The sequence below is a fragment of the Prionailurus viverrinus genome, chromosome D1, assembly GCF_022837055.1.
Source record: "Prionailurus viverrinus isolate Anna chromosome D1, UM_Priviv_1.0, whole genome shotgun sequence".
NCBI classification, from domain to species: domain Eukaryota; kingdom Metazoa; phylum Chordata; class Mammalia; order Carnivora; family Felidae; genus Prionailurus; species Prionailurus viverrinus.
Genome location: NC_062570.1, coordinates 55,416,813 through 55,438,157, shown reverse-complemented (window position 1 = coordinate 55,438,157; position 21,345 = coordinate 55,416,813). Strand labels below are relative to the sequence as shown.

The following is a 21,345-nucleotide window of genomic DNA, read 5'->3' as shown; positions in this document are numbered from 1 at the left end:
TTTTATCATTTGAAAAAGTATCCCTCACTTCCCATGTCGCTGAGTATTTTTATCACGAATGGGTGTTGAATCTTGTTAAAGGCTTTCTTGGCGTCTATAGAGAATATCATATGGTTTTCCTCTTAGATTCATTAATATGGCACGTGCTTATTATGGGTTCACTTGCGTCCCCCAGAAGACATTGAAGTCTAACCCCCAGTACCTCAGAATGTAATCTTACTTGGAGATGGGTTCTTTAAAGAAGTGATCAAGAAAGGAGGTCATTAAAGTGGGCCCTCCTCCAATATGACTGGTGCCTCTATAAAAAGGGGAAATTTGGACGCAGAGATAGATACACACAAAGGGAGAACACATGTGAACGTGAACATATAGATCAGGGTGTTGTGGCTACACGAGAAATGCCAGGAAGCCACCAGAAGCTAGGAGGAAGGCATGGAATGGATTCTCCTTCACAGCCCTCAGAAGGTCCCAACCCTGATGACACGTGATCTTGGACTTCTAGGCTCTAGAACTGTGAGACAATACATTTCTGCTGTTTAAGTGTCCTAGTTTGGGGAATTTTGCTATGGAAGCCCTAGCAAACTAACACAATGGATTCTCTAATATTAAACCAAACTTGCATTCCTGGAATAAATTCCACTTGGTTCTGGCTGGTTCTTAGTAATATCCAGGATGCCAATAAAATAATGGCATTTTTCTCTGAAAAAATGTGTCAGAGAAGCATGGAATCAAGGGCAAATCAAAGGTAATCTTGCCCTCTGCATCGCCATTTTCCATGTGTCTGCTGGAAGTCCACCGTGACCCTCCCATCTCTTGTACTCTTTGGAGAATATACCGTTAGCAACCATTCCCAGCCTGAAAGTTCTGTGTGTCTGACTCAACTCCCCTCCCTATAATCCTGACCCCATGGCTAGATGGCAGTAGGGGAAGTGGTTGATGCAGTTATTTGAATATTTCCCCCCAAGACACCAGCCACTCACCATGCCGAGGGGCTTCCCTTAGGGTTCTCAAACAATAGCTAACCAATTAGATGTGCTGAGATTTTTGAAAGAAATTATTATTGTACGAATTTCACCTGGGAAACCTGATTACACACAGGAGCAGTCAAGGTAAGGGATGTCTGGTCTGGAGCAGAGAAGATTCTGTGGCCAGGCTCTGGTGAAGTTGGGGAGGGGGGGCGTGGTATGGAGACCTGCAGAACCATGGAGAGGGAGAAGGGTCAGCTTTGGGTGACAAAACACTCTCCCCAGAGGAGTTGAAAGGGCTGCCCTGGGAGGGAACGAGCTCCCAGTTGCAGGGGGATGCAAGCAGAGATTGGATAGCCAATCAAGGAGCCCACAGAGGTGAATTTTCCCTGGGAGGAGAGAGGAGGAGGAGGAGGAGGAGGAGAAGGGGAAGAAGGGGGAGGGCACAAGAGTGGCATCAGACAGGGTAGGTGTGGACCCCAGTTCTACCATTTCCTAATTGCATCGCTGGGGCATGTCTCTGAGGCTCAGTTCTGTCATCTGCACGATGGGCCTAACGAGGGCTTCTGCAGAGGGTAACCGTGAGAATTAAGTGGGAAAAGCACCTACACAGCAGGCCCCGTGATGGCACCGTTCCGTGACTCAGTTCGTGAAAACTGAGTGTCGCCAGGGCATCACTAGAGCCCCACCCCTTCCTCAAGCTTGCTGGGAGACCAGGTTTTTCCTGACTTGTCTGCAGACCATATGCAACTCTCCCCTCAACAAGAGCAGGGCCAGTGCCTCCCCCTGCACCCCCAGCCAGGATGGGTGCCCTGGACAGGTCACTCTCTCTCTCTCTCTCTCTCTCTCTCTCTCGGCCCCTTTCCTCATCTGTCCGAGAAGGTGGGAACTGCCAGGGATGGGCTCTCAGTGGGCCCTTGCAGGACTGACCTTCTGGAAGGCCTGGCCTTCTAACCAGCCACGTGTACATGTCTCTGCTTCTCAGGACCCGGTGCCTGCACAGAATGAGAGGGGTGGACTGGATGAAGGTAACCTCGGCTGAACTGTGCTGAGCCTTGACTCTGAGCCCGGGGGCCACTCTAGGGGCTTTACAGGCATGGCCCATTTAGCTCCTTCAACTCCATGATGTGAAGGCTACTATACTGATTTTATAGGGACGGGACTGTGTTGCAAGATTTTTTTTTTTACCACAATACCCGGGATCCATTGTCCCGCCGCTTCGAAGAACGAAGAGGTGGACACAAAATGAGCAGCAGGCAAAAGTTTACTAGAGTCTAAGATTAGAAAGGGAGAATAGTAGGGAAGACCTCTTTCCGGAGAAAGGGAATGCCCGCGACAATAGGCAAGTGTCTTTGTTCTATAAGGTTTTGGTTAGCCCCCCCCCCCCATCCCCTTCTCCCCTGTTCCCTCTCGGGTCCCACCCTTATTGGCTGGATAGCTCTAGGTGCTGGGTGGTCCATTCCTGATTGGCTCGCTTCCATTGAATGAGGGGTGGTCTAGGGCCATACCCAGGTCTTTCCTCAGGTGCCTGAGGGAAACCTGAGGGGGAATAGGTGGGGTCCCTTACATTCTTAAGAGGAACCTTAAGCCTGAGGGGGCTGCTGTGGTATGACACGTCGGGCATTGTTCCAAAATATGTGTTTTTCCACGTCTGGGTACCTCAGGTCCTATCCTTTCCCTCTCTGCCTATTTTATCCTCTTTTCCTACCATAAGTGGAACACACAGAGGTCAGGTGCCTTGCCCAAGGTCACACCCCTAACACAAATTGAGGCAGTGAGTCCAAAGTTCATGCTTGCAATCATTACATGATACCCTTCTCGTCCTTTGCATCTCTCTGAAAACAAAAAGGGGCCCAGGCATCTTCTGAGCTCCACTGTTTGGCAGGCTGAGGCAAATGTCTTCTCACACATGACCCCCCGGGCCCACCTTTGACCAGGTGGGAGTTCCCCAGCCCAGAGGCAACACTACCCAATACCCTACATGATGGGGCCTTACTGGGCCCCACAACTTGCCTGTACCGGATCATCACACCTTTCTGCTAGAAGCCCAGTTTACAGACAGGAAAAGGGACAGAGGAGTCGCCTGGATCACACGGCCAGTAACCGGCAGAGCGAGGACTGGAGCCAGACCTGCCTGGCTTCACCAAGTATTACTGTCTTCCCCAGAATGAGCCTCAGCCTCACAGGGAGGCCGGGAAGGGGGCCGAGACTCCACCACTAACTCCAAGAGAGGCAGCGTGAATTTACTGAATTTAGGGCCAGGCAGGAAGCACAAACAAAGGGTGCGAACGCTGAAGAAGTGGGGGGTAGGGCTTCCGAGTGGAGAGGGGCTTGGTGATGGAGGCCATGGCTCTAGAGGCTTGATTATCAGCACTTGCTTCCTGGAGGAAGGAAGAGCTTTCCAGATAGCGGCAGAGCAGCAAAACCACAGTCTGAGGGTGGGGGAGCCAACGGCCTCGAGAGGAGCACTGAGAGCCTGGGGAGGCTGCAGCCCAGGGCACAGGCCCGGCAATGGGCTATGGTTGGGGGAGTCGGCACTGGGGCAATTTTGGAACATTGTTCTGTGGGTGGCCGGTCATGGTTGCATATTTGAAAGTCTTCCTTGTCTGGATAGGGACTAGAGAAGGGGAAAGGGGGGAGGTGGGGCTGGAGCTACATCCTGGGGAGAAAGAAACTTCTGGGAGGTCTGGGACCGAAGAGTGTGAGGCGGTGGCCGGGTAGTCTGAGTGCCTGAGAATTTAATGAGATCATTAAACGAGACTGAGAATCCGGGTGAGTGGGCCTGAGAATCCCGGTGAGTGGGCAGGAGTTTCTGTATCTGCAAAGTGGGCCAGCGTAGGCCTCGGACGAACAGATCAGAGAGGCATGTCTGCCAGGAGCTCTGAGCCCCTGTGTGCCAGGGTTGGTCACTCACGAACCTTCTCAACCTTACTCCGGAAACATGCAGCTCCTGAAGCAGTCCTATTGCACACGCATCAATGCTCAATACGGGCCTGGGGCCAGCTTTCCGCAATCTAAGGGCCTTTGTGTGTGCCTCCCCGGGCTCTAGAGCCCCCCTCCTCATCCCGAACCTTGGAGACGGGGAAGAGACGGGAGCTCGCCTCTTCAAGCCCCTCTTTTCCCAGGCCCCTGTTTTGGCCTTGCGCGACTCTCCACACAAGATGCATGCCCGAAGTGCGGGCGGCCTGCAAGCCTTGTGCGGGGCTGGCGCAGAACCTTCGAGCAGAGTAGACCTGAGTTCGGCCTTCGGGCGCTCCCGGAGCTACTCTAGAGCGGAACTAGGGCGGCTGGGAGGGAAGGAGGGAGACCGGGGGCCCGATCTAGCCGAGAGAAGTCGGGCCGAGCCATGCGGCCCCCAGGTCCCCTCCTACCCGGGAGAGGGAACCCGGCGGCCACCCCCTAGCGGGTTCGCCCCAAGGCACCGCACCAGTTCGCCTGCGCAGCAAGCCTGGCACGCCCGCCCCGCTGGAGACCACGCCTCTGTCCCCAAATGGGCGGAGGCCGCGGGGCGGGGCGGGCCGCAGCCTGGGAGTCGGAGCTCGAGCCCCCGCCCCAGACCAGCCCCAGCCGGATCCCCGGCCCGAGCCGGAGGCCGGTGCAGCCTGGGTTCCCGCGGCCGCGTGGTGCCCTGCATCCGTGTCTCGCCGGAGACGCGGCGGCGCGGCAGGTAGGAGGCGCTGCGCAGAGGGAGGCGTGTGCGAGCGCGCGTGTTCGTGTGTGTTTCGGAGGTGTGTGTGCGGGTGCGGCGCGGGCCGGTGCGTGCCCTGTGAGCACGAATAGGTGTGCCGGAGCGCCTTCCGGGGGAGGAAGGAGGTGAGCGCGGTCCTTGAGGCCCGGGGCGGGATGGGGTGGGGGTGGGGCTTCGAGAATCCGCCCCCCCCCGCCCCCGGGCTACTGCCCACCCCCATCCCCACCCGGCGGCCTGGGGCCTCTTCCACCTCCCTCTGGGTGGGTGTTCCGGAGCCAGTTTCTTAGTACTGAAGCGGTGAGGTTTAACCTCCCCCCCCCCCCGCCCCCACCCCGCCCCGGGCTTGACTGTCTCTTCTCATCTTCCTCACCATTCCTCTTTCCTCTTCCCTTCCCAGTCCTCCATCCGTTCAGTTCCACAAGCCCCCCTGGATGCCCCCCTCAATCTGGCCCTGGAGGCTTCAACCCTGGCCCTGGAGGCTTGGGAAAGGGGCAGGGCCCAGGCCGATTCCCGCCCTGACCCTCCCTGGTTCGATAAGGGCCTTTTCCTGGGCTGCTAGGCTTCGGGGTGTCAGTCTGGGCTGGGGGAGGTGGGGAGATCTGGGAGAGAATGGATCTTGGGCTTCTCTGATCCTGCCTACGCCCCTCAGAGTTGGGGACCTGGGGAAACCCGCCTGGCGTCCAGAGGTGAGGTAGGACAGGAGATCAGTAACAGGTGCCGTCTGTCCATGTTTCATTTCATGTGGAGCCAATCAGCCCCAGCTCTCACAGGGATGAGGAGGGTAGGGCAGAGGATGAAGTGAGCTAAAATTGTCTCTCAGGGCTGCTGAGCCAAGATTTGAACCTAGGTCAGCTTGGCTCACAGGTCAGAATCTTCTTCCTGTACTAGTGTTGGAGAATATAGTGCTGAGGCCAACCATTCCAGGGAAAAATCTGGGGAGACTTCCTGGAAGAGAGAGGTTTGAGAGTAGGGCTCAGCCAACCCTGAGTGTGAGGCCTCCTAGGGGAACCCACCGTGTTCTACTGCAAGGATTGAGACTTCCCAGGGACTTTGGGCCTGGTCCCTGCTCCAGTCCCCAGAGTCCTGGGGTAGGGGTGGGGAGGCCTGGCTGCTTTGCCTGGCTGAGGGACTGGGCAGGGTAGGGTGGACACAGTTGCAGCTGCCTCAGGCCAGTCCAGAGCTGGGTGCCAGGACATTGAGGTGGGGTCATTGCCCTGATGAGCCTCCCTTCTGACTGGTGAGGCAGATGGGTCAACAGATAAGCCCCTGTGAGCATACTCCCAGTACTGGGGCCCAGGGCAGGGACCTGCCTGGGAGCTGGGGGAGATTTCACTGCAGACACTTCGGTGCTGGGTCTTAGGATGAAAAATTCAGCAAGCAGAAGAGAAAGGGCAGGCATTGCAGGCCCGGGAAAAGGCCTGGAGGTGTGAAACTGAGTGGTAGCCCTGTGGGGAAGGGCCTTAAATGGTCAGATGTGCCTCTGAGAACAGGAACGGTCATCCTTCTTTGGCTCTGTGCTGAGCGGGTTACTATAGAGCCCAGTGAGGAGGAGGCCACGGCCGCGAGAGGCCCTCTCCCCACTCCTCTGCCTCTCTTCTGCCCAGCCCCCGCCCAGGGCTAGGGAGGGGATCTGATAACAGATTCCCAGAGCTGGGGTAGTGTGAATGTGAGATGCTCAGGGGGTGCACACGGCCCTCGTGCAGAGGGAGGGTGGGTCGGGGAGCCCTTTTGGAGATGGGGCCACCACCGGGGGAAGTCAAAGATGGAAGTTGGCTGTGGGAGGCCTGTGGGTTTTGGGGGGCAACGTCCAGGACACTGCCCCCAGGCCTTCTGGCTGCTTCTGCCTTCTCCACAGGCTCTCAGGACAGCCCTGAAGCCCTGGTCCCTGAACAGGAGGCTGGCGTGGAGCCCACAGAGGGCACAGAAAAGCCTCTCTCTACCATCTCCTCCCTGCAGGCCTGTCCTTGTGTCCAGGCTTCTTCTCTGAGGCTGGTTCTGCCCTTACCTGTGCCCAGGGATGAATACTGCTTGATGACAGGGAGTCGATGACATCGAATGACGATGATTAAGGGAGATCGTGTCGCTGAAAGTGCTTCACTAAGGACCTGGTGTTTGATAGCCATTATAATTAATAGTACAGTGGATCCTTGAGCAACCCGGGTTTGAACTGCACGCGTCTACTCCTGCATGGGTTTTTTACAGTACTGTAAATGTATTTTCTCTTCCTTAGGATTTTCTTAATCACATTTTCTTTTCTCTAGCTTTGTGTATTGTACCTACAACGTATTATACATACAACGTGCAAAGTATGTGTTAACTGTTTATGTTATTGGTAAGGCTTCTGGTTAATGATAGGCTATTAGCAGTAAAGTTTGGCGGAGTCCAAAGTTACACGTGGAGTTTTGACTGTGCGGGAATCGGCACCCCTAACCCCTGCTTCAACCCCCATCGTTGTTCAAGGTCAACAGTAATTGATAGTTGGTATCGCCTAGTCCCTTCCCTGGGGGAGACAGCCCACACAGCAAGGAGGGGGAAACTCTGGGAGAAGGGAAAAGGAGAAAGAGTTCCTCCCATTGATGTGGAAGCCCCTCCTCTCAGTCTTCACTGGGTGTGGAGAGTTAGGCTCAGAAGCTTCCAGTCAGTGGTCTTGCTGCCTATCTGCCCATCCAAGTCCCTGGGCCTCTCAAAGTCTCCTGTCCCCCTAACGGTCATACATAAAGCTCAGCAGCAGGCCTTAGGCTCCCCCAGCTGCAGAGGGCAGGTCTGCACCCCTCAGAGTTGGGGACCTGGGGAGACCCGCCAGCCGCTTTGGGGCCTGTGCGGACACATGGGGACAGCTGTCCACAGCTGGTCTTCTCTTCACCTCCCCACCCTGCCCCCATCCTCAAGTTTTGAGTGCCGTTAGAGCCCCTTCCCTCCACCCCTCAAGTCCCCCCTGGAGACCTCTTCTGCCCCTTCATGCCTTGCTACTCAGGACAGTTCTTGGCTGGCAGTGGTCCCCCAGGCCTCTCCTTCAAGACCCGCCCCGGTTTGGTGGCTTCTCCCCGGGTTGATGGTGACGCCCTGGGGCTGCATTCAGTGAGGCCAGCCTGCCCACTTCCCTTGGCCTCAGGGCCTGCTTTTCCCTGCTCACTAAAGGCAAAATGGGCTAAGACCCTTTGGGATTTTAATCCAGGATGTTGTAGGAAGCCCGCCCTCAGGCTTGGACACAGGAAGCTAATGGAATGTGAGCATTTGCTTGCTGTCCTGGCCTGAGTTACTGCTTCCCATTCCACTTGTTCAGAGATGTGTTTCTGGGGGCCCCAGCTCTCCCGGGGCAGGGCTATAGAGGTCTGAGGGTGCCAGTGGCTGAGGCTGTGGTGGCCTGGGCGGCGGGGGGGGGAGTGCTGTGGTTTGCTGCCACAGTGGGGCACACGTGGTCTTGTGGGAGAAGGGGCTAGTGGCCGGAGCAAAGCCCATCCATTGGTACTCAGCTAACCGTCAGTGATGGGGTGTGCTCAGGGAGTGGCCCCAGGATCTTGTATCCTGGGGGACAAAAGGCAGAGAGCCTGGTGGCCTGCACCCGCCAGCGTGCTGCCTGCTGCCGTATCATTTATGCTGGTCAGGTGCGGTGGGGCCCGAGCGGCTTGTTACCAGTAACTAAGACACAGAAGTTTGGAGTGACTTTGTTTTACGTTGAAGCAATTCAGGATGAGTATCGCTAGCTGATTCACTCACTCCCTTGAGCAGAGAGGTGTGAGGCCACATCCATGCCTGCCCACGATCTTCTTCAGGAATGGTATTTGTTTTCTCTTGCAGTGGTAACAAATGAATGCAAACTTCACGGCTTAAAACAGCACCAGTTCGTTCTCTTACGCTTTTGGAGGTCAGAAGTCTGAAATGAGTCGTAGGGGACCAAACTTGTATCGGCAGGCCGGTTCCTTTTCGAGGCTCCAGGGGAGAATCTGGTCCTTGTCTCTTGCAGCTTCTAGTGGCTGCTGGCCTTCCTCTGACCTCATGACCCCAGCCTGTCTGCTTTCCTTGTCCTGTTGTTTTGTCCTCTTCTGGAGTCACATCTCCTTCTGTCCCCCTTGGATAAGGACACCTGTCATTACATTTAGGGCCCAGCTGGATAATCCAGGATAATCTCCACAAGTCGAGATCCTTAATCACATCTGCAAAAAAATCTCTTTTGCCATATAAAGTAACATCGTCAGGTTCCAAGGATTAGGACATTGATATTTGGGTGGGGCGGCATTCTTCAGCCTGCCACTGATTTCACCGTCGTGGCAGGCCATTCCGAGAGATCCCCCATCCGGGTACCCACATACACTGGCTTCCCCACTGTGCTCATCCTCGGTGTTCCGTCTCCCCTCCCTCTCCTTCCCCAGCCTAGGAACTTTCGTGAGCAGAGCCTCGGGCTGCTGCACCTCTGGCCCTAGAGCCCAGCCTGAGACCATGGTAGCCAGAGCTCAGGGATTTTTGGAGGAGGGGAGTGTGCTGGCATGTCCCCGTGGGTTGCCCCAGTGACCAGACCCTGTCTTGCGCCTGACAGTACGTCAGGCCTTTCAGAGTGGTGCACATCTCATCGTGGTCATTTATTCAACAAACCCAGGGCTGTGGAGGGTCACTCGATCCCCACCATCACCCTGGGCCTGGTAGGAGCCCCATTTTGCAGATGAGTAGAGTAAGGCCAGTGAGGCTAAGTCCCTCCTGGGGCAGAGGTGTGTGGGGGGAGCTGGGCCAGTAGAGCAGACCTTCATTTTACAGATGCGAAAGAACTCTGAGGCACGAAGAAGTGACTATCTCCCCATCTGAGGATGATGAGGGTGTGGATGGGACATTCTGAGGCTCATTCCTCCTCGGTCTGGGCTTTCTAGCAGGCACACGATGTGGTGCGGAGCCGTGCACAGACCCCGTGGGTGTTGCCGGCACACCTCTGCTCTGAGGTGAGGTTGTCATCCACCTCTGCCTCCAGCGAGAGCCCCAGCCAGAGAGCCCCTGCCCTGCACACTGCACACCCTGCCTTGGCCAGGGTCTCCCTTTTAACCAACCCCACAGCCAAGGCCGTGCCACAAGAGGCCCTGCTTCTCAGGGTCTGTTCCTATAGTCTGGTCTGTCTGCCTGCATCCTGGCTTTCTTTCCATCCCAGCTTCCTGTTAGCCATCCAGGTGCTCAGCTCAGATGCTGGCACCCTCCCGAGGACTTAGCCTGGCTTTCGGGACTATCATTACCCGGCTGTGGCAATGTTTCTGTGCTAGCGCCTTCTTCCTTCTCCCTCTCCCTCGCTCCTGGTATTCCAGCCTTGCCTAAATGGTTTCTTCCTCCCAGAATGTTCCATCCTCCTCTTAACCTTCCATTTCCACCTCTCGAAGTCACAGCCGCCCCACTCTGAGATCCTGCTTAATGCCACCTCCTCCACGAGCCTTTCATGCCCTGTCTGAATGAATCGGTGCCCCTTTTTGAGCAGATCTCTCAGCCTGGTACTGGGGGCTCAGTCTCTCCTCAATCAGGTGGACCTCCCAGGTGGAGCCCTGCCTGATTCCTGCCCGTGTCCTTGGCCAGGCATCGGGCAGGTGTGGGGGAAGGTTGGGGAGGGTGCACTCACTGAGTGGAGCTCCCAGGGGCTGATGAGTGGGTCGCTGTCTCTGTTTGAGGGAGGGATGGAGGGCCAGGCAGAGCGTAGCCCTGACATGAGACAGGCCCCCGACTCAGTCCGGAATGCATCCTTTCCCTCTGTGAGCCCTAGACCTCATCTGCAATGAAGATAGTACAGCTCTCATTTCTGAGGTCGTGCAGGAGCTTGACCTAGGAATCGAGTGTCAGTTTCCCCGTCTGAGCAATGGGTACCATCTCAGCACGTTTCCAGCTGGAGTCTTGGAGGTACGTGGTGCCAGAAGCACAGACGGCCTGTTCAGGAAGCAGGAAAAGAGGCTGTCCTGGTGACAAACTCTGCAGATTGAAAAAAAGCGAGAAGTGTCCCCCTTTCCCCCATGCAACAGTGAGAACCTGCAGGCCGGGGAGGGCAGAGGCTTGCCTGGGGTCACACAGCAGCACAGGGGAGCCGAGGTGGCTTCGGTGACCTGATGAACTCTCGTTCTGTCAGGTTGTTTCCCTTGTGGGGAGGGAGCTGCCGCTCCAAATATCACCCCCACCCAGGTAGGAGAGAGAACAGCCCCTGGTGGGTGGCTCCCAGCTGCATCTATGCCTCCCTCAGCACCTTCTCAGCAGGCAGGGTGTGGTGCGGGGCTGGGAGCTCCAAGCTAGGGTGACCAGTGGCCCTGGGGTTCTCAGTGCCCAAACCAGCGAGCCAGCTGCTCGCCCTGCCTGGAGCCCAGCCCCTGCTCAGGGAAGCCCCCGCCTCCAGGAGTGTGGCTCCTTCCTCTGTCCCAGCTTCCTCCTGTCCCCGCCCTCACCCCAGCAGAGCCCAGGATGGAACCCCCCTTTTGGAGGTTCCTCTCCCAGGTGTGCCTGCTTGCTGGGGTGCCCGGGCTCCTCAGCACCCTGTCGAGGGACCCACAGCCCAGTGAGGAACAGCTATGCGCCGGAGGCCTCGGGACTCAGCCAGGACCACACGGCGAGCCAGCCCCAAAGCTGGCTTTTCCCTCAAGTGCACTGCCGGGGGTTCATCAGCGCCCCAGGACCAGAGAGAGACCCTGTGCCCCAGACTTGCCTGGCCCTGCCCTTTAGGCCCTCCGTGTACTTCAAGCATTGGGTTTCTGTGTTTGAAAAGATCACTGCAGCTGGGTGGAGACTGGTTCGGACACAGGAACGATAAGGGAAAGGGAGTGGAGAAGAAAGACAGGATTTCCCAGCCCCGGTGCCAGGCTGCCTGGCGTTGGCTGGAGTGACTCACCGGGCCCAGCCCCCTGGCCCTGCTGCTGGAGCCCGGAGCCCTAACGAGCGTGAACTGGAGTATGAACCTGTGGCCCAGTTCGCCTTCCTTGCACACTTTCCCTCCCCTCCCCTGCCATCCTTTCCTCGGTCCCCAGTACCTGCCAGAGGCCAGAATACACACAGATGCCTTCAGCTTGTTAGTGAAATGGTAGCTCGGGGGGCAAGAGGAGAATGGGGGTGCGCTGTGGGATAAAAGGGGGTGCATACACTCACAAAGCTGAGGCTCTCCCTTTCCAGGCTTCTCCCTTGCACCTGGCCTGCTCTTTGCCGGCTCAGGCCACAGCTGTCCCCGACCGGGTCGCTGTCTCAGCCTCTTTCCTCAGCGTCTACCCCCTCCGCCCCTCCTTGGCTCCCCTGTGCCCTCAGGATGAGCCCGAGCCCAGCAGCCTGGCATCCCAGCCGCGCAGAGCTGGTCCTGCCAGCTTTCCCCATTCACCACTCCACACCCTGGCCTCCCTCCGTCTCGAGTGCATCCTGCCTGCTCTCCCCATGCCTGGTGTGGCCCAGCCTTCAAGCCCTGCTCTGGTTCCCTCTGGAAGGGACACCACCGTTTTTCCTGTCCCTGTGAACCAACCTGCAGCACGCCTTACTCCTGGGAGCACTGACCGCTGAGTATCTGCCTTGGTTCGTGGTATATGTCGTGTCTGTCTGTCTGTCTGTCTGTCTGTGCTCCTCCCCAGGGACATCTTTGAGGATCTGACCCTCTTTGTTAGCTCAGGCCCAGCTGAATGGGTGTCAGCAAAGATCTGAACGTTGGCATTGTCTGTGTCCTTGAATTAGACGCAGCTGTTCTGTCCATCTTTGACCATGTGATGAGGGGGGGGCGGCACCTGTTGCCTAGAGTGGGATGTAGTGGGAGGTCGAGGAAGGGAGGTGGGGGGATGGATGAGAGGTTTTGGTTGGCGGGCTGTGGGTGTGGGGCATCGTTGGTTCTTTTGGCTGGCGCTGGATGAAGCCCACTGTGCCAGGCTCAGGCTGCAGGATTGGGCTCCCCACTGTGGTGTATGGGCAATCACGGCTCAGAGGGGGAACCCCCAGCAGGCCTTCCTGTGTTCTCCCTTTCACCCCCACAACCAGCTGCTCACCAAGGAAAGTTGAGTCTCCCTCTCATGCAGCTCTAGAAATTGCCTTCCCTCCATTTACACATGAGTCTGTCGTTTCAAGTCCTGTGGCCTGCCTTCTCATTTTACTGCTCTAGCCTTGCACTTTTTTTTTTTTTTTAATGTTTATTTACTTTTGAGAGAGAGACAGAGTGCGAGTGGGGGCGGGGACACAGAGAGAGGGAGACACAGAATCCGAAGCGGGCTCCAGGCTCTGAGCTGTCAGCACGGAGCCCAACACGGGACTCGAACCCATGGACTGTGAGATCACGACCTGAGCTGCAGTCAGACACTCAACCGACTGAGCCACCCAGGCACCCCTAGGCTTGAACTTTGCTAGTGCCTTCTCCATGTGACAGCCAGACGGGTCTCAGGTCCCTCACCTGCTCAGCACCTTCCTTACTTCTCTGTCACCTCAGAGGGAGCCCAGTGTCTGCTGATGTTCCAGGACCGGTGAGCCTCACCTGTGACCTCTTCCACCCACACTGCCACTCTGGGTCGACCCAGCTCTTTTCCCTGAGCACCTGCCCCAGAGTGTCTCCTAGGGTCCTGGACTGGCACCCCCTTCTCAGAGAGGAGACCTTGGAGGTGTGTGCCTGGTTGGGGTACAAGGGTACCAACCTCACCTTTGTGGGACCCTCTCTTGGGTTCGAGCCCTCCCAGTGTCAAAGCCACAGTGTTCTGAAAGATGGAGGCAGAGGCCCGCGGAAGGTCACAGCCTGTGTGTAACAAGGCCAGGCCAGGACGCAGCGTGGGGCTCCTTCCCCGCTCTCCACCCCAGGTTGTCCCACCCACTCTGGGTGCCATACCCCTCCAGGGGTCCAGACCTGGCAGAATCGGGGTCACTAGATTCAGCCAGCCCTTCTTCCTAGGGCCATTGCAGTGGCTTTTTATTAAAGCATAACTGCCCTGTGGAACCGCATGAAGTTCAGGCACACAGCCCAGTGACCACACCCATGCAGCACCACCCAGATCAAGAAGCAGTATTATCAGAGATCCAGAAGTCCCTGCAGGCCCCTTGCAGTCACTGCCCCCAGAGATAGCCACTATCCTGCCTTGTAGTCACCAGAGATGGGTTATGCCTGCTTTCCAATTTTACATAAATGGGATCGCAGTGTTGCTTCTCTTGCCTAATGTTTTGCTTGTGAGATCCATCCCTGGAATTGCGTGCAGCAATCATTTGTTCATTTTCACTGCTGGATGCTATTCCATTGGCAACGCTGTATTTATCCTCTCTTCTGTTGATGGACATTGGGTTTTTTTCCCCCGATTTTCAGCTGTAACAAACACTGCTGTGATAAACATTCTTGTACAGGCCTTCCGGTGAACAGGTGCTTGTGTTTCTCTTCATTGTATACTTACGAGTAGAATTGCCGAGTGATGCCTTTGTTCAGCTTTAATAGATAGGGTCAGATGGTTTTGCAAAGTGGTTGTACCCATTCATACTTCCACCGTCAATGTGGAAGAGCTGTGTGCTTAGGAAGTGTGTGTGTGTGTGTGTGTGTGTGTGTGTGTGTGTGTGTGTGTCTGTGGTGGTTTTCCCTGTAGTCATTCTGGTGGGGGTGTAGCGGTATCTCATCGCGGTTTTAATTTGCATTTCCTTGATGACTAGCGAAGTTGAGGGCTTTTTCTTCTCATTTTATCAGTTGAGGGCCTTTTCTTCTCATTTTATCGGCCATTTGGACATAATCTCTTTCTTCTTTTTCTCTTCAAATTGTAATTTAAATTTTGGTTAGTTAATGTGTAGTGTAGTATTGTTTTCAGGAGTAGGATTTAGTGATTCATCATTTACCTGTAACACCCAGTGCTCATGCCAACAAGTGCCCTCCTTAGTACCCATCATGCATGTAGCCTGTCCCCCACCCAACCCCCTTCCAGCAAGCCTCCGTTTGTTCTCTGTTGTAAAGAGTCTCATGGTTTGTCTCCCTCTCTCTTACCCCCCTCTTCCCATCTGCTCATTTGTTTGGTTTCTTAAATTCCACATCTGAGTGAAATCATGTGGTATTTGTCTTTAACTGACTTTATTACTCTTAGCGTAATACGCTATAATACACTCTAGCTCCATCCACATCATTGCAAATGGCAAGGTTTCTCTCCTTTTGGTGGCTGAGTAATATTCCATTGTATACACATACCACATCTTTTTTATTCATTCGTTAGTCGGTGGACACTTGGGCTCTTTCCATAATTTGGCTATTGTTGGTAATGCGGCTATACACATTGAGGTGTACGTACCCTTTCGAATCTGTGTTTTTGTATCCTTTGAGTAAATACCTAGTGGAATTACCGAATCATAGGCTTGTTCTATTTTTAACTTTTTGAGGAACCTCCATGCTGTTTTCCAGAGTGGCTGCACCAGTTTGCATTCCCACCAATAGAAGAAGAGGCTTTCCCCTTCTCCACATCCTCACCAACATCTGTTGTTTTCTGAGTTGTTAATTTTAGCCATTCTGACAGGTGTGAGGTGATATCTCATTGTAGTTTAGACTCGTATCTTCCTGATGATGAGTGATGTTGAACATCTTTTCATGTGTCTGTTAGAGCCATCTGGATGTCTTCTTTGGAAAAATATTCATGTCTTCTGCCCATTTCTTAACTGGGTTGTTTGTTTTTTGGGTGTTGAATTTGATAGGTTCTTTATAGATTTTGGTTACTAACTTTTTACCAGATATGTCTTTTGGAAATACCTTCTCCCATTCCATAGTCTGCCTTTTAATTTTGTTGATTGCTTCCTCCCGTATGCTCTTTTTCTTCTGTTTTCTTCAAAAAGCTTTATTGTTTTCCCTTTTGGTTAGATTTGCAATCTACGTGGAACTTTTTTTTGTGTATAATGGGGGAGTACGAGTCAAGATGAATCTTTTCTCCATATGGCTAACTAGTCGACCCAGCACCACTCATCGAAAAGACCATCCTTTTCCCAATGCACCATGATGTCACCTTTGTCATAAACCTGGTGTCCTACTTGTGGCCTTTTTCTGGGCTTTCTATGTTCCATGGGTCTGTTTGTCTCTCCTGTGCCAATACGACGTTGTCTAAAATTATTAGAGCTTTATGATAGGTCTTTAGGTCTTTTTTTTTTTTTGGAAAATTTTTTTTTACATTTTAATTTATTTTTGAGAGAGAGGGAGAGAGAGCACAAGTGGGGGAGGGGCAGAGAGAGAAGGAGACACAGAATCCGAAGCAGGCTCCAGGCTCTGAGCTGTCAGCACAGAGACCGACGTGGGGCTCGAACCCACAAACTGTGAGATCATGACCTGAGCCAAAACCAAGAGCCGGACGCTTAACTGATTGAGCCACCCTGTGCCCCTGTGGTAGGGTTTATTAACTGCTAGTGTGAATCCTTTAGCATGCTCTTCTTCAAATGGCCGTGGCTGTTCTTGGCCCTCTGTGTGCTGGCTTCATTATCCTACCTCTTAGAGGAGAGGCCCGAGGCCCAGAGAGGTCAGGTGACCTGCCCCCTGCCGCAGGGCTCTGGACCACTGTCCTGCTCCTTCCTCAGCTGCACCCTGCCCTCCAGGGTTCTGTGTACTGCTGAGGCTTCCCCGACACCACTGTGAACTTCATGGTTTTCTTTAAGCCAACTTCCTTTGTCCTCTATTTCTTAAAGGAAACTGTCTGCTGTAAATGGAAAGACAGTAATGGGGCGCCTGGGTGGCTCAGTCAGATAAGTGTCTGACTCTTGGTTTCGGCCCGGGTCGTGATCTCAGGGTCGTGAGATTGAGCCCTACATTGGGCTCTGTGCTGGGTGCAGAGCCTGCTTGGGATTCTTTCTCTCTCTGCCCCTTCCTTGCTCGTGTGTGTGTGTGTGTGTGTGTGTGTGTGTGTGTGTACGCGCGCACATGCATGCTCTCTCGCTCTCTCAAAATAAATACACTTAAAAAAAAAGAAAGTCAGTATTACTCTCCATAGGTACAGGGTAACTGGTACTTAAAAATAAAGGAAAAACAGCAGAAAAATCCATTCACTTTTGGCCAGATGCTGGTGTTCTGAGCCCGGCCTGATCCTCCTTCGGCAAGTATAGGTGCGCAGGGGCCACAAGGGATTGACACGCTGGACCAAACCGAATTCTCCTTCAGAGAGAGTCCTTGCGAGAGAACGGGATGGGGAACAGCTTTCTTACTGACGTCTTTACTGCCACGTCAAAGTACCCCCTAAAGTGATCACAATGTTAATCGGGGCCCTGCTTTGAAAAGCCCTGGTGTGATAAGGAGTCTGGAAGCTTGGGATCCAGCTAATGGGTGGCAGATTTGGGACACATTCCTCGATGTTCTCATCTATAAAATGGGACCAGACTCTCTCTCCGGTTCCTCCCTGGCTGTGGTGGCCGTAGCATCGAGGGAAGGCTCACTGGCGTCAGCTTCCTCCCGCAGCTGGCTCAGCGTGACCTCAGATGAGCCCTCACTCCGCCCTGTGCACAGCGGGGCCATGCCCACCACCTCTCGAGGCCCAGGGAACAACAGCAGCCGCCTGGAAGTGGGTACACACCATTCCCAGGGTGAGGTGCCCAGGGCACCTTTCCCTGTCTTTCCCTGAGGCGTTAACAGCTTGTCCAAGGATGTGCAGTGCTAAGTGGTGCAGTCAGGACTCGAGCTCAAGTCTTACCGACCTGCCAGAAAAGTGGTTTCTCTGAGCTCCCTGGTGAGTGCTCTCAGGCCCTTGTTCTGACCCAGGTTAGCACCCTGTGCTCAGTCGGCAGCCCCCACTGTGCCCGGCTGGGTCTGAATCACCTCGCACTGCCTGCCGCTGAGACTTTGCTTGAGCTGTTCCCTCTGCCTGGAATGGCCTTTCCTAAAGAACAGCTGACTTCCGGGACCAGGCCTCTGTGAACGCTTCCTTGCGTCGCTCTTGCCGGAATCTCTGAGGTGACATATTCCACGTGCCTTGTGTCTTCTGGCCACACTCGACCATGAAGTGCTTTGGGGGCGGAAGCCTGAATTGTTCTCGCCCTCCTGGCAGGGCTGTGGACACATTGTAGGTGCATCCCGGACGTCAGCATCGACATCCCTCAGGAGCATGTGCATCGAAGCATACAAAATGCAGTTCTGTGCGGCAGTGTCTCCTTTGATCCTCCCAGAGACCCTGGCGCATGAGCACTTCCTTCCAGATGAGGACCATGCAGACCAGAGATGTGTTGTGGCCTGTCCAGGGTCGCACAGCGTAGGATATCGGGGAACTAGAGCCAGCTCTCCACCGAGAGCTGGAGAAGCGCTGGCTGCCTGGAGTGTCCGGGTGCAGCTGTGAAGCACCCGCGACAGCAGGGGTGAGGATGCTGCAGTGGGAGTCGGAGGGAGGGGGGCCGTGGGAAGGGGCAGGCCCTGCCTTCAGGACCTGAGAGCTGGTGAGGCTCAGATGCGGCAAGCTGACCCTCTCTGGTAGTCCCTGCCACGCTTTGAGCCTGTTTTTCCCATCCACGAAGGGATTCCTACATCCCCCGTGTTGGCTCTCTCTCAATACAGATGTATTGAACCTGCCCCCAGTGCTGGACCCTGAGGTTACAGAGAGGAGCTAGACACGGGCCCTGCCCTGCAGGGGTGTAGGCTGGGCCGGGGAGATGGATAAGTCCTATGCAGATGGGGCATGATGTAATGGGTGCCGTCACAGGCTTTCCCATCCTGTGGAGGGGGAGAGGAGACGGGCTGGGGGTGGGAGGGAGGCACTTGGGCTGAGCCTTGAACGATGACCGGTTCTCCGGGTATGCACATGTGGAAGGAACGGTGCGTGCACAGGCTCCGAGTAAACAGCTACAGGAACTGCAGGGGGTTCGTAGCACTGAACGTGGCGTGGAGAATGGTAGGGGTGGGGTGAGCTTGGCAGGGGCAGAGGGAAGAGGGCTGCTGAAAGCAGCTGGGAAACTCGGACTCTCCTGTCAGTGCGGGTTCACGCACAGTGTGAAGACGTTCAGAAGCGGGGTGTGCCATGCTCCAAACTCAGGCCCAGAGAGAAGAGCCCTGAGAAGAGCCCCCAGATCTGGAAGCCGGCTTTCCTGACTCTTGGTTTCCGCGCGGCCTTCAGCAGTGATGCCTGCAGCTATCGGGAGGGGGGCAGAGCTCATGTTGACTCCATGACCCCGTGGGAGTGTTGACTCAATGGGTGGAGTGGGAGGTATTCTTGGGGCATGCCGAAGGTGTGAGAGGACAGTCGTCATGAGGTACAAGCTGTGCAAAGAAAGGCTGGGGCTGAAGAGCCTGGCCTAAGTAGGCTGGGGCAGCCTTGCTGGCAGGGGTGAGGCTGGAGAGATGAGCCAGGGCTGGACCTTCAGCCAGGCCTGGCCCCCATTCTCCTGGCCTGGGCCCAGCCAGGCTTTCCTGTTTCCGGCCTCCCTGGGAGCAGAGCCTCCTGGGAGCGTTGACCACCATGTGGCCTGGAGGGCCACCAGAATCTTCATTCTCCGGCCGACCTGGCTGTGCCGCCTCAGCCAGCTTGCTCCCTCTCCCTGGGCCCTCTGGGCTCTGAATTTGGAACTGCTAGAGCTGATTTCTGGGATCCTGCTTTCAGCTTCTTTGATCTAATTCTTACAGCTTTAATTGCTTCCTGACCAGGCCCTGCTGGAAGCTGTGATGCTAATGACTCCCCTGAGTGGCTGTGTGTCAGAAGTCCAGGGGCTGGCTCTCCAGGCTCCCCTCTTCTTTCCCTAAGGCCTCCCAGGCTGAAAGTGTTTTGGGCCTTCCTGGAAGAGGCGGGGCCAGAGAGGTTAAGTGGTTGGCCTGAGGTCACACAGCAGCAGAGCAAGCAGGCCCCGTATGGATGTGGGGCAGAAGGTGAAGTGGCCGTGTGTCCTTGGCGGCCAGGGACCGTGAGCCCTCCTTGCTCTCCCTGCTGCCCCTCCGAGTTCCACACTCACCGCCCATCTCACCTCCTGCCCTTCCTGCTACTCCCTTCCCCGTCACATCCCTCGTCTTTCCCTTCCCGTGAACCTGGCGCAGCCAGAGTGTGTGGAATCAGCCCTTTCTCCTGTGCCACGGGGTCACCAGGCCAAGGTGGAGGCACCAAAAGATGTGAGTTCAAGTCCAGGCTCTGCCATGGAATGTGGGCAAGGCCCCTCCCCTGAGTCTCAGTTTTCTTTCCTGAAAAATGGACGCGGTGAACGACTTCCCAGCACTGTTTTCCTATACTGCCTCTTGCCTGCTGGGTTGCACATGGCAGGTGCCGGAGAGACGGAGCTGCTCTCTTGGCAATGAGAGGTGACTTGTGTCCTCCTCTTCTCATCCCCCTCTCTCTGGCCTGCTAAGCCGTCTTCTCGGCAATGGCATCTTCCGGTTCTTAAAGCAATATCGCTCCCATTGTGGAGCTGAGAAAATGGGCACTCAGAGAGGGAGACTTGTTCAAGGCCACACAGCAGGTGAGAGGCGCAGTTGGGACTGGCACCCACGTCAGTCTTGTTTTCAAACTTGTGTTCACCCCAGAAGCCAGCATACCTTGCCTCGGTTTCCCTCAGCTGGGCTGGGAAGTCAGGGCCTATGCCCCAGTAGGATTGCAGTGTTCCCTGGGCAGGCCCCAGGATGCGTAGACCCGGACGGCGGGGGTGGAGCTCTGCCAGCAGCCCAGATGGAGTCTGAGATACAGGGGCTGTCAGATCCTGGTCTTCTGAGCATGCGTCAGGCCCCTCCCCACCCCGCCCCCTCCTGAAGGGCTTCCCTGGCCCTGTCGCTCCGGTCAGTGGCCCTCCAGTTTGGTTACCTGTGGCTACAAGCTTGAGGGGGGTTGCAGGGAGGATGCTGACGTGTACAGCCTCCTTCTGTGTCGAGCTCGGTGCAGGGGCCGCCTGCACAGGAGGAGCAAACCAAGTGGACCCTGCTCTCTGGGGGCTTCCGGTCTAATGGGTGCTTACGGTCCTGCTTCCTGGGACCGGAGTCCCGGGGAGGTGTGGAGGGAGGCGAAGGGTTTAGTCTGGGATTGATGGCTGTGGGCACCCCCGGGACCTCATAGGGGTGGCCCGGTTGGGGGCCTAGAAGAGGGGCCCAGACCGAACACAGGGAGATGGGGGTCATCAGGCAGAGATGGTGAGCAGAACACGGCTTGGTGCAGCCCCCCAGAGCCCCCAGGGGAAGAGGGAGGCCAGAGGTGGGGGAGGAGCCAGAAGCAGTGCCGTCGCCCCTGGGGACCCAGATGAGACTGTTCAGGAGTGAGCCTTTGTGAGGTCTGGGAGGTCATCAGCGAGAGTCTGGCTTGGGAGGATGGGAGGTTAGGAGTGAGGGATGGGGGGCCTCAGGGGAGGTTAGGTCAGTAGGATTGAGGAGGAGGAGATGTTTATTCCAGAAGGCAGTGCTTGCTAGAGGGTGGGGCTGACAGAGAATGTAAACGATGGATGGATGGCTGGAGGGGGGCGCCCTCCACGGGGGACAGAAATGTGCCTTTACCACGCGGGGAGGGTCCAGGGGAGAGAAGCTTGGAGGCAGTGCTGCTGCTTTCCTGCGTGTGCGGCACCAGCCAGGGAGCTGCTGAGTCGGCCATGAGCCTGACTCGGCCCTGGCAGGTCTAGGAAAGGCTGGTGACAAAGGAAGGAGCAGGTGGGTGTGGCCAGGCAGCCCCAGCATCACTGTGCTTGTGCCCTTGGCCTGCCTGTGGGCTGGCGCCCCCTCTAAGCATCAGAAATGAGAGGATTCAGGATGTGGAGTCAGGTCAGTTGGTTCCTGTCCCTGTTGTGCAAGTAGCAGCTGTGTCTGTCCCCGCTTCTGAGCCTCTCGGCTCCTGGCCTGTCATCTGGGGATGAGGGGGC

General features: G+C 55.8%; 1 protein-coding gene and 1 non-coding gene across 5 annotated transcripts in view; one reads left to right on the top strand and one right to left on the bottom strand.

Moving 5' to 3' along the window:
- Positions 1–4,478: 4,478 nt before the first annotated feature.
- The window catches only part of CAPN5 (calpain 5), a 52,271-nt gene continuing 35,404 nt past the window's right edge, over positions 4,479–21,345 (top strand). Inside the window, exon 1 of one of the 4 annotated variants that reach the window (XM_047877763.1) lies at positions 4,479–4,632. The gene's annotated coding sequence lies outside the window, so the exon portion shown is untranslated. Of the gene's footprint in view, positions 4,633–4,663; positions 4,779–5,320; positions 5,340–12,134; positions 12,154–21,345 lie in introns of those variants that run through there. The other 3 variants (XM_047877764.1, XM_047877766.1, XM_047877765.1) reach the window with 3 other exon arrangements.
- TRNAC-GCA (transfer RNA cysteine (anticodon GCA)) lies at positions 12,861–12,945 on the bottom strand. The gene has a single exon. It is a non-coding gene; the product is annotated as a tRNA-Cys (tRNA).